This window comes from Gopherus flavomarginatus, chromosome 1 (assembly GCF_025201925.1).
Source record: "Gopherus flavomarginatus isolate rGopFla2 chromosome 1, rGopFla2.mat.asm, whole genome shotgun sequence".
NCBI lineage: Eukaryota > Metazoa > Chordata > Testudines > Testudinidae > Gopherus > Gopherus flavomarginatus.
Window position 1 is genome coordinate 131,801,917 of NC_066617.1, and position 12,670 is coordinate 131,814,586.

General features: G+C 43.8%; 1 protein-coding gene across 6 annotated transcripts in view; it reads right to left on the bottom strand.

Moving 5' to 3' along the window:
- The window catches only part of SHISAL1 (shisa like 1), a 272,323-nt gene that overhangs the window by 102,360 nt on the left and 157,293 nt on the right, over window positions 1–12,670 (bottom strand). For 2 of the 6 annotated variants that reach the window (XM_050925164.1, XM_050925191.1), the window contains exon 1: window positions 12,081–12,326. The exons of 2 other annotated variants lie outside the window; for them this stretch is intronic. The gene's annotated coding sequence lies outside the window, so the exon portion shown is untranslated. Of the gene's footprint in view, window positions 1–10,008; window positions 10,366–12,080; window positions 12,327–12,670 lie in introns of those variants that run through there. 2 more of the 6 variants (XM_050925201.1, XM_050925156.1) reach the window with 2 other exon arrangements.

The following is a 12,670-nucleotide window of genomic DNA, read 5'->3' on the forward strand; positions in this document are numbered from 1 at the left end:
ACAACAAAAGTTTTCCAGACACACTATTCAGTGCCATCTCTTAATCTACTCACTTTCACTCACAATTAAACTGCATTTATTTCTTTGCCGTAAAATGGATTTTTTAATATAGCTCACTATGTGATGCTCATGCAATGTAAATATCATTAATAAAATATAGTAGGGGCCTGATTTTCCTGTCTCTTACTCCATTGACTACAATGCAAGGTGAGAATCAAACCCCACATATATGCAAAAAGGGGAAGGGGATGGGGGGGTGAGTTAGATCAATAGGCTTAGATTCTTGGCTGCTGGTGAGGTGCTCACAGCACAAATGATGCTTGGATGACTGTGTGCCAGGCTATTATGCTAGCATTAGAGCAGCCTGAAGGCTGTTCTAAATTGCACAAGTTGTTAATGGTATCAAGGGGCTGTTATAACATCAGGAGAGCACTGGGACATAGGGAAGACTCAACCATGGTGCCTGTCCTCCAGACATACCTCCTATACAAGGTTAAAGGAGGGATGGAAGCATAGGAACCACTGCACTGGCATTACACTACCAGGGAATGTACCTACACTGTACTGATCTTTCCACAGTTGGCTACACTGGCTTTTGGACCATGTTGTACCAGCAGTGTAACACAAATCAGCCTGGCATAGTGGAGAATCTGGGATACGGAGTCATAACTTTACAATTTCTGACTTTTGTGCATGTAAAATCTCCCCACTTAGTTGGTTTCAAAGTTATTGTTTATTTTCTGGCTGGAATCCAAACTTCTAAATTGCTGCCAACTTACAACATTTTTAAATATGAAATATCACCAATGGCTTAATCAAGGAAATGCTGAAGTACAGCCATGCTTTAAAGAAGGATCACAATGAGTTATTCTTGAGCTCCACGTAATCACAGTGGATAATGAGTATGATTAAACTGAACTTACCCAATAAATATGACTCCATCCTTGGGATCAGCTGCAGATGATTTTCTCTCAAGTCTATTCAATTGTAGCCAAGTCTGTCAATGAGCTGAACCCTCTGAGAGGCCATATTGTCCTCTCTGTTACACCCCTGGAGTCCTGCTGACTAGTGCTGCACTAGCCTGACTGAGAAGGGAATTTTGCTCAAGATGTTGGTGACAACCTTACATTATATTTAAAGGGGGAAGGTTTTACTATTTTCACAAGTATGGATTATCACTGAAGATGGCTCAGTACTCTCACAATACAGATACAATAGTCCCAGTTCTACTCTCAGATGAATGGTTTGTCCATGAATTTGGAGAATGCAGTTTACCCATCTCTCTAAAATTCTGATGTTGTACCCATAAGCAGTAAAAACAGTATGACAGGGTCTTTCATTTTTATTAGTGTGCTGGATAGCTACATCTGGTTATCTCATGAATATTTTTTTTATTAATTTCTGAAAATAACTGAATTGTTGGTCTTGGGGGCAAACCATTCATAATGTTTTATCTGGCTGACATGCCCAGGTTTCTCTTCTGAGGCTGGTATTTAAAACAACTAATCATACGAGGTTGGAAGTGAATATTTAAAGATATTGGGCCTGAATGTCAGAGGTGCAGACCGTGCTAAATTCCAGTCAAAGTCAATGTTTGCTATGGGTATTTGGCACCTCGGACCCTTTTGTTTATTGTCTATAGCTGTTGCAGGACTGGGATGAAGGAAGAATTGTCTGACTCTGAAAGATGACATAATGGCTACAGATCATATGGCTACGAGAGGGAATGACCAAGTAACTGGTTTTACTATAAAGTGTAAAATCTACTTGGTACCGAACCATTTTGCTAAGACAATGCCCACAGCCACTTTCTGGGCCTTGAGACATCCATTCTGATCAGAGGGAGCCTGTGACAAACTGCCTGATGGAGATACAAAGAACTGTCCAATATGCAAACTGTTCAACTTGGTTAACCTGTGTATGTAGCTAAACTTTGCCATCTCCTTAGTGCTATTTCTTGTAACAACATGCTGAGTTAGTATTATTCCAACTACTCTTTCAAAATGACAGTTTGGGCCTGATTCTAATGCCCACTGATGGTCAACGGAAAGCCTCCCTGTGACAGTCTGTACCCTTATGTTCACCTCTTTTACAAAACCATGATAAACTTTGTACAAAGTATGCCTTGTGAGGTATCATTTGAAAACTCATAGTTTGCTAATCATTATCGCCCTGGTAAAATGTGTGGGGCAACATTGTATGCAAAATTATAAGACTTTACATTACTGAGACATGTTCCAAATTTAGAAAAGCAGACACAAACCAGTTTTTCAAAGATAGAAGGCAAACTGATGCCTCAGCCAGGGGTCAACAAAAACAAATGAACTATCATCTGGTTAAGTGGCCAGGAAAAAGCGTGTGAGTGAGAAATCTACATTTTGGCAAAGAAACAGCTGGAGGATCCCATTGCCCCAAACCTTCTGTCTTCTGAACTTCAGCTAGAGGTGATTTTCAAAGAAAAAGAGAACTACGAGAAAGGGGAGCAGATGCTCCCAAAAGATCTCTTCCTTCATCTCTACTTCTGGCACAACAACACTTGAAGGAAAAAGGAAACATAACTGGGCTGGGGCGGGATCCTGGCATAAAGGAATTCAGCCAGTAAGGCTGCTAGAACATGTGGTGAGAGAGATCTTTGCTTTGAATTCTCTCTAGCTTATTAAGTTAGGTATTAGTTGCATTGTACCTTTTATTTACTTGTAACCAATTATGACTTTTATGCCTCATTACTTGTAATCACTTAAAATCTTTCTGTAGTTAAATAAACTTGTTTTATTGTTTTATCTCAGCCAGTGTGCTTGGATTGAAATGTTTGGACAACTCCATTTGTGCTAAGGTTTGTGCATAACATTTTCTATTAATAAAACAATGGACTTTCCATAAGTTTGTATTGTCCAGGAGAGGGCTGGGCAGTACAAGATACATGTTTCTCGGAAAGCCTGGGACTGGGAATTTCCTGGTGTTGCTCTGCAGTGTAATTCAAGGATAGCTGATTGTAGCACTCTTGCAAAATAGCTGGAAGCAATTTACATGCTGAAGGCTGTGTGTGAGCAGGCCAGGTGGTTGCTCTCACAGTGAAGGAGCGTAAAAGGCACCCCAGGTTGGAGAACTGAGGGAACACAGCTGTTCAAAAGTCCAGCTTGTACCCTGGGGAATGTCACACTCCCATTGTCTTAAACAGGCTATCAGAGACTGGCCTGGTTCCATGCTGAACAGGCACCATTCTGTTGCAAAGGGCAGTGTGTCTTGGAGACTGGTGACTAGACACTTCCAAACCTAGAGGTCTTATAAGCACCACTAGTTTGCAATGCCAGACAACCTACCCCCCAGCAGTGAAAGCAGGTCACTGTGGGAAGGTCTGCTAAATTTCACCAATCTAAGAAGGTCAGCATACGAACCAAGAGAATCACTGTACAGGCAGTCTGAGCCATAACCTGTGCAGTTAAGCACGGTGATGATGGGCGTCTCGCTTTCTTCTTACTCAAGGGAATATTGATGCAGTTTTGAGTACAATAACTCAAATCATTGGCTGCTATTCGATTAAGGGGAAAAGGAGTGTATGCTGAGCAGCTTGTATCTACTGCCTCCTGTAGCTAAAAAAGCATAAGAATCAGTTTGACCATCAGAATTGACAATGAGGGAGAAGATAGGACAGTTAGAAGAAAGGAAAAAAAGACATAGGGTGCTTCTTCTTTCACTGCTTTGGCTCTTTATGGGTATTTCCAAAAAACTGAGAGAACAGACATTAGCTCAATCATGTCTTCACAAAAACCTTGCCTTAGAATTAGGTATTTGCTGGACAAAATAAGTGATTCTTGAGGAGTCTTTGGTGGCTTTGCATGACCTCTTGACACATCTGTTTCTCTGACAGCTCCTAATCTCGTCTAGAATTATACATGTAATAATTCAAGAGAAGATTCTACTATGGTACGTATAGATATTGGGCAGCTTAGATACTACATAAGCAGAGAATGGCATAAATCTATCTTCTGAATTCATTTGAACTCGCCAAAGGCTTTTTCCACAGGCACATGTATTGTTCAAGAAAGGCTGTGCTATTTACACTGGGCTATTGTACCTTAGTTCTTGTTAACTTTTGTCCTTTTCTTCTTGTGTGTAGTTAAGAACGTTGGCTCTTTAGGGAACGTAATGTACCATGCTATGTTAATGCTAGTTAATACTAATAGTTTGCTTACTTTTATTTTGGTCATTATCAGTAAACAAATCCAACCATTTCCCCTAATTTTTTTCTGCCACTTTGAATCATATTCATCTTCTTGTGTGTTGCTTTTTTCCTTTTTGTTTTTCATTAAATTTTAAAGGAACTCCTGACAATAGTCGCTTCTGAAGCCTGACGGGTATTTTCCAGATGCTGAAGTAAAGGCTATAGGGTAAGGATAACTGCTTGCCACGTTTCTGAATTTCTGTCTCTGTCTGACAGATCAGTTAACTTGTTAGAATGACAGATACTTGTTTTGTTTAATTATGTAACTGTCACACATCCACACCTCAGCTGGGATGTGCCCCTCCAACCAGGAGCAAATGAATCCTGTACAATTGTTGAGACAGTGCAGGGCATAGCAATCTTGATGACTTCATTCTGCTGAGTCTGCAGAGGCCAAATATGTAGTCCTGACTTTGTTTTCAGGGTTTTTGAAGATGTGAACCTTTTGTTCAGTGTCTCTGAAGCAGTGAGATCTTCTGATTTGCTCTCTCTCTCTCAGATCTGATCCACTTCGACATATAAGATTTGGCTTTTGTTTTTTCAGGCTTTTGGAAATCTGTTGAATATTAGTTGGCTAATCCATTTCTGTATAACTTTTCTTTTTTAATTCCTGTTTTCTGTGTGTGCTATTTATATTTTTGTCTGTATTTTTAAAAAAATCTTTCTTGTCATAAATTTATGTCATTTATTTAGGGCGATATTCTGATCACCTTAGTCATGCAAGCAGTCCTGTTCAGTGCAATGGGACTACTCTTGTGAGTAAGACAATCACAACTGGTATTCAATAAACATTCATTTTGCTTTTGGTAAGTGTCAACTATTTCCTTCTACATTTTTCTTTGCTTTTCATTGAGCCCTCAACCACTGAACTACCTCTTCAGTTTTTGGCTTGAACAATAACAATGTTCTGAAGAGATATATTTAAGCAGAGTTTTTTTTTTAATAATTCTGCAAACCATCAAGATTTTTAGTGTGACTGGTGGGTTTGGAGGGAGTACAACCTGAGACATTTTAAAGAGCTCTGATTTTCAGAGTGCACTATCCAGAAATCAGAAACTTATGGGGGGAGGGGGTTCTCGAGTTTGGTATCCACAATCACTAGATATTTGGAAAATCTTGGTACTTAGTTCCTTAAAGAAAGAAGAATCTAGCATGAGGGAGAACTGATCAAGATCTGCATACACAAAAGTTCAGGCTCTTAGGAGGAATGAAATGAGAGAGCCAGGGGCAGATCTTTGTTTTACTTTGCCTTGTACCAATATGTGAAAATATGTTCTTTGTTTTACATTACCTTATTTTGGCAGCTGCACAGTGACGAAAGGCAGAAATAAAACTTGCAACAGATGAGAGATCATTTTCAAAGTCAATTTTTCAGCAGTAAACCTTTCATAGGAAACAACCCTGTTTCAAGCTAAAAGACTTAACAATGTACCAGAGGGCATTTGTACCCTCTACAGGGGTTCTATTGTATATGAAAGCCAAAAGAACATAGCTGGACTTATCACCAAATAGCTCACATTTTGAAGTATAAATGTTGTTCCAGGGGGTCTATCAAGAGCTTAATTAGCTCTGAAGTGCAGTAGTTTATAAAGCACAGACATTACGTCTCTAGTTTCTTAATGACATTTCTCACTCTGACTAAATCAAATGGGATGTGTTGTGGGCAGGGAAAAAAGATGTACTTGGAAATGCCTCCTCCCCACCTCACCCCCCCAATCCAAAACCACAGAAAATTAAGATTCTGCTGTGGATAGGTGGTCTGTGTTGATTTATGTCCTTACTGAACACTTTGCCATTAATGTGCATATTATAAAGTCATAAATATTGTCTTTTGACATTCAGAGAGCATATAATACAGACATATTCTACCCCCAATGAGAATCTTGAGTGCGCAGGAAATGCAGGATTAGGTCCATAATATAAACTAATGCAATTAGACCTCTGGAGAGCAAGCAGATTAATATTTATGGGTGTTATTTTATCCTTTGAGAATGTCTGTGTTTTTTGCGTAAAAGAGAAAGTTCAGTAAATGTTAGTGCTCATAAAAGTGCTATTTTTTTGTTTCTTTACAAAAAAACCCTCTTCCATTGCACTTCAGCCCCGAACTGCAACAAGCCTGCTATTCACAGCACGGCATGTCTCAAACAGTGACTAGCAATCATGCCAAATCATTGTGGTTTTGGGGATACAGAAAAAACCTATTATTCCTTATTATTAGTATTACAGCATTGTCTAGATGCCATAGCAGATATTGGGGCCAGATTCTGCTACGCAAGGTCTTGATACACAGTAAGAGTCTCTACCCTGAAGAGCTTTATATTCTAAATCGACAAAGAGAGAAAATGGGTGAACAGGGAAAAAGAGACATGGAGTGGTAAAGTGACATGCCAAAGGTCGCACAGCAGGTCAGTAATTGAGCTGTGAATAAAACTCAGGTCTATTAACTCTCAGCCCGGTGTCTTAATCACTGGACCACACTACCTCTCCAGCACTGAGAAACAAGTTGATACCAGCAGACTTATTTTTCACTTGTGACTGAGATTCAAGGAGTACTTAGCTAATGTATAAACACACAGTCTTCTAATGGAAGTTTGTATTCCAGTGTTCAGGAAAAAGTAGTACATCATATCTAACCTACTTGGGTATAATGGATACTTTTTAAATGAATAAAGTGTATTTTAAAACAATATAAAACTATTATGATCCTGGGGATTTAGCCTTTACAAAAAAATTATATATGCAGATATTTATGTACCTGAATTCCAACAACTTCAGCGATAATTAATATTTTAAAGTGATTATGTACTGGAAAATAACTGTAAAATAATATAGATTTTATATATATTCTCTCACTGACTTCTTTAGCAAAGGTATTTTTTTTGACTTGTAAAAGAATCGTTTTGGTGCAAACTCTACGAGGGCTGTGAAAATTAAGATGAAATAAAGTTCCTCATCATCAGTACTAAAAAAGATTATGTAGTTAGAATTTAACTATGTTTTGCTAAGCATGTGCTATATTGAATAGAATCCAGCTCATTTTTCTCTACTTGTATTAGCTCTGTAGCGCTAAATTGTAAGAACTTGAGTGAAAGGGGATAAGTAGCTAAGTAAAGAACTATGACTCAGTAATACACAGGGAGCAAATATGCTGAGTAAAAAGGTGCCATGTGTATTATGTTCTTTCTCTTTTTCTACAAAATGATTCAGGGCATTGCTATAAGATAATTTCACTAGGGCCAGTAATGCTGATATAGTCATAACGTCTCAAGAAACGATCTAAGTCAGGTGCCTTGTTGCTAAATTGTTGGAGATAATAAAATTCAAAATCAAGGTAATGAGCCTTGATTCAGCAAAACACTTAAGCACATGCTTTAAGCCAGTAGACTACTCATATGCTTAAAGTTAAGCATGTGCTTACGTACTTCCATGAATCAATGCCATAGTCCAGCCTTCCAGGGTATCATCAGCATTTGAAAGGCAGAAGGAGTTTATTTTATTCCTGCTGTAGGTTACTGATTTAAAAGGAAAAGTGTCAGTAGAAAAGAAAAGAATTATACTTCTGACTGAACATTGTTTTCCTGTTATTGTTACCAGTTGCATCTAAAATGACTAATCAAAGTAGATTAGAGACAAAACAATATTTTGTTGTTTGCCCCCCCCCCCCGGCATTTTAACTGGGCATTTTACAATACTTTCTATATGTTCAGTTCCACTGTTTCCCCTGTACAACCAGTTATTTTCCCTTCTTGATCCTGCAATTCTTTCACAAAGCAACCAGGGAGGGTGAAAAAAACCCTTTTAAAAATAATAGAAATTGATTGTTGGGGGGGGAGGAACCCCACAAAAATTGGCAGGAGGCATGTGGCAATATACTACCTGAAACTACTTGTAACTTTTTTTAAATTGACTATATTTCAAGTTGATTTACAGATTCCAGGACCAGAAAGGACCACTGTGATCATCCAGTCTCACTTTCTGAAAAACACAAGCCATTGAATTTCCCCCAAAATAATTCCTAGAGCATATATTTTAGAAAACTATCTTGATTTAAAAATTTAATATAATCTTGATTTTAAAATTGCCAGTGATGAAGAATCTACCATGACCCTTGTTCCAATGGTTAATTACCCTCACTGTTAAACAGTTACACTTATTTCCAGTCTGAATTTGTCTGCCAGCTATTGGACAGTGTTTTATCTTTCTTTGCTAGCTTGAAGAGCCCATTATCAAATATTTATTCCCCATGTAGGTACTTATAGATTGTAATCAAGTTACCACTTAACCATCTCTTTGTAAGATAAACACAGTGTCCCTTTAATTTTTTTCAAGTAACCTGCTTGAGTCTTTCCTACATTATTCATGACAGTACAGCAGACAATCCAAAGTATTGTTCTAGTTTATAACATTGTGTCTGTCTTACTATTGTGTTTTTGGCCAATTGCCTATTATTTCGTATACTCTAGAATATAAAAAAATGTTCCTATAAACAAAAGAACAACTACTGAAGAGTCTACATTTTTAATTTAATTTGATTTCATAGAAAACCAACCATCAGTAATTAGAGACACAGTGTAATTGTTTACAAGTTTAAAATGTATTGAGCGAGAGCCTCAGCTGATGTACATCACTGGAGTTCCATTGACTTCCTTGACGAGACATCAATTTAACTAGTTGACATCTGGTGCAATTGTGATTTATTTAAAAAAAATAGATGAAGGTTAGAAAGGGATTAGTTTAGATTATCTCTATGTCTGCTCGTTTTCTGTGATCATATATGCTATCTTTACCAATTGTACAAAAGAGATGTAATGTACTGAAGTTTTCTAAAATAAATATTAATTAATATTTTACAATTCAACAGTCTTTTGACCAATTATATCAAATCACTTAACAAAGATTAGCATCATTGTCCTCCGTTTTATAGTTGGGGATACTGATGTAGAAGAGGTTCAGTGACTTGTCCAAGGTCATACAGTGAGTGGTGCCTGATTCCCAGCTTTCTGCTCTAACAACTGAACTACAGGATTTATAAGATGAAAACACTGAAAGGACAGGTCATGGGATCATAGCACTCCTAAATACATGGCAAAACAGAATGACAAAAGTATGAAGTATGAACAGTCCTCAAAAGTATTTTTAACAAGTAACCATATTTTAATTTGAACCAATACATTTTTTAAACATTAGGACACCCTGCAGTATGTTTGCTTCTTAGGCATCTCTCTCCCCTCCCAAAATATACCATTCACTGTGAAGCAGAGGGGAAGGGGACAGCTGGGGGGGGGAAGGGCAAAGAAGGGGTACTTTTTGTTTTTTTTCTAACTGGGATAACAGTTGGATTCCCCACAGCCTTCCACTTCTCTTCGGAAACACAGGAACCCAAATTGGACAGAAAGATAGCCTGAAGAATCTTACTGTCATGGAAACAAGTCACCATGAATGAGCTTTCATAAGTGATTAACACCTGAATGCCATACATAATTGTTGACTGGGAATCCAAACGTACACACAGCAACCGCAGTGCCAGGAGTCTGGATAACGAGCAAACAAACAAGTTACCTCACAGTTTCTTCTTTCCATCACTTTACTGAGCAGTGCTATTTACATACAGTACGGGCTTCCTTTCACATCGGAAGCCACAGAAAGTTTCCTGAGTCGGAGCTGACAAACTGCTATGTGGAAAAAGAGCTTCCCACACCATGCTGAATTGCTCCTCTCTTCCCCCATCCACCTTACTCCACGCAGTAGTTACACTTCCCAGGAGTCAAGATGACTCTCTCACCTACCTCAGAGGTTTGCGGTGAGGCTGCCATGAATCAGGCCAGGGAGCTTGCTTCTTGCTAGCAGGGAGTTAGAAGCCATTAACCAACTCCAGCCCCCCATGTAACTAACCTAACACGTTTTCACGCCAGAGCCGCTTTTCGCGACAGTTGTTTGCGGAGCCCAAGGAGAAAACAAGCCAGTGGCGGCCAGAAAGCCCAAGCCTGTCCCAGTGCGGAGCAGCTCCGTGCCACTGGCACTGCCAAGGTAAAACTCGCACTGGAAGAGGCGGCCAGAGGTGCTGCAGGGAGATGCCTGACAGCCACATGACTCCTCCGGAGGGAGGGGAGGGGACGGTACCTTTCAGCGCAAGAGAGAAACGCTGGTGCGCAGGAGCTATCGCCACCGAACTCTGTCTCCTTCCCTCGCTGTCCTCTGCCCTCTCCGACTGCCCCAGCCCCTTCTGCCCTCGCTGGCTCGGCTCCTCCCGATTGCTTCGCCTCCCCTACTTGTTTCCTCTTCATTCCCCCTCCTCTTACGCCTTCTGCCCTCTGCCCTCCCCAGCGTCCCTTTCCCCACTCGCCCTTCCTCTTCCCAGGCCTTTTCTCCCTACTCCCCTCCCCACCCCCAGGACAGATTTAGTGCGGGGCCCTGGCTTCCCGGGTCCCAAGCGCCCAGACGCTGCCTGCAAACTTCACTGGCGCTATTTGATCAGCGAGCTCCAAACGCACCCCTACGAGCCCCCGAGCAAAGCCCTGCGCCGCCTGCCCTGGGAGCCTCGCCTCCTGCTGCGCCTCCAGCCGCTGCGATCCCCGGCTCGCCGCTAACCCTGGCCCGTCCCCAGGTGGCCAACCTGATCTCGTCGGTGCCCAGCCGGAGCCACAGGAGGGTTTGCGCTGGCTGGAGGACCGGCCTTCTGGGGAGTTATTCCGCAGGGCTGTGCTCAGAGGGGCGGGAGTGTTTAATCCACCAGGCTGAGTTTTAGGGAGCAGCCCACGGGGAGCGGGTTAGCGCCGGAGGGCAGGGTGCACGCTGCACTGGATCGCTCTGAGGAGTCAGTGCAGGGATGGGGCTAGATCGGGGCGAGGGGAGGGCTGAGCGAATGGAGTTAGTTTTGAGGGGTCCCTGCTGGGACGGGGCATAGGGGGAATACTGCACACAGGGATGGGGGCCATTAGGGAGTACTGAACACATGGGGCACTGGGGGCCCTGCGGGAATGGGGAAGAAGAGAGAACTGCACACAGAGAGGAGGCACTAGGGGAGAACTGCACACAGGGATGGGGCATTGGGGAGTACTGCACAAAGGGGAGAACTGCACAGAGGGATGGGGCATTGGTGAGTACTGCACAAAGGGGAGAACTGCACAAGGGATGGGGCATAGGGGAGTACTGCACAAAGGGGAGAACTGCACACAGGGATGGGGCATAGGGGAGTACTGCACAAAGGGGAGAACTGCACAAGGGATGGGGCAGAAGGGAGTACTGCACGAAGGGGAGAACTGCACAAGGGATGGGGCACTGGGGAGAACTGCACAAAGGATGGGGCAGTAGGGAGTCCTGCACAAAGGGGAGAACTGCACAAGGGATGGGGCAGAAGGGAGTACTGCACAAAGGGGAGAACTGCACAAGGGATGGGGCAGAAGGGAGTACTGCACAAAGGGGAGAACTGCACAAGGGATGGGGCACTGGGGAGAACTGCACAAGGGATGGGGCATTGGGGAGTACTGCACAAAGGGGAGAACTGCACAAGGGATGGGGCACTGGGGAGAACTGCACAAGGGATGGGGCATAGGGGAGTCCTGCACAAAGGGGAGAACTGCACAAGGGATGGGGCACTGGGGAGAACTGCACAAGGGATGGGGCATAGGGGAGTACTGCACAAAGGGGAGAACTGCACAAGGGATGGGGCATTGGGGAGTCCTGCACAAAGGGGAGAACTGCACAGAGGGATGGGGCATTGGGGAGAACTGCACACATGGGGCACCGGGCAGGGCCCAGCTGGGGCGAGGTTTGGAGCCCAAGCCCGGCTGGGGTTGGAGGTGAGAGCCCCGCCTGGCTAGGGCGAGCCCTGCCGCGCGGCACCGACGCGGGCACTCACCTAAGCCGAGCCGGGCAGATCCCTCCGGGGAAGAGCCAGGCAGCCGGCGGCGCTGGGATCCTCTCGAGCCCGGCGGCGGCTCCCCGAAGCCCGCTAGAAACGGGGGCTCCAGCCGGGCGGCTCACAGCGCGGATCCCATCTCCTGCTCCCGCCTTGGGACCCACCGGCAGGCGGGGAAAGGCAGCTGCGGCCGGGCGGGCTGGCGGGAGGCAGGGAGGAGAGCGCCGCCTGGGCGGGCTGCCTCTCTCCTCCGACCCGGCCTCGCTGCCCTGCCCAGGCGCTCGGGGTAATGCCGCCGCCGCCGCCAGTGGCTCCCGGCGCAGGGGGGCGGGCCAGGGGCGCCGCAGGGCAGGGGCAGGAGCCTGCCACCAGCCAGGTTTCCCAGGCGCTTCCCCCGGTTGGCTCAAGGCAGCAGCGCTCCCCGGAGGCTGGGGCGGGTTCCGCTGGGACCTGCAGCCAGGAGCCCCAGGTCACTCGCTGCTGCCCGTGCACACCAAGGCGAGAGCTTGGGTCACTCCACATTTACCGCTCGGTTCCCTGGCCAGCCAGTCCTAGGCTGCAGGGAGACGCCCCCCACCAGGCTGTTCTTC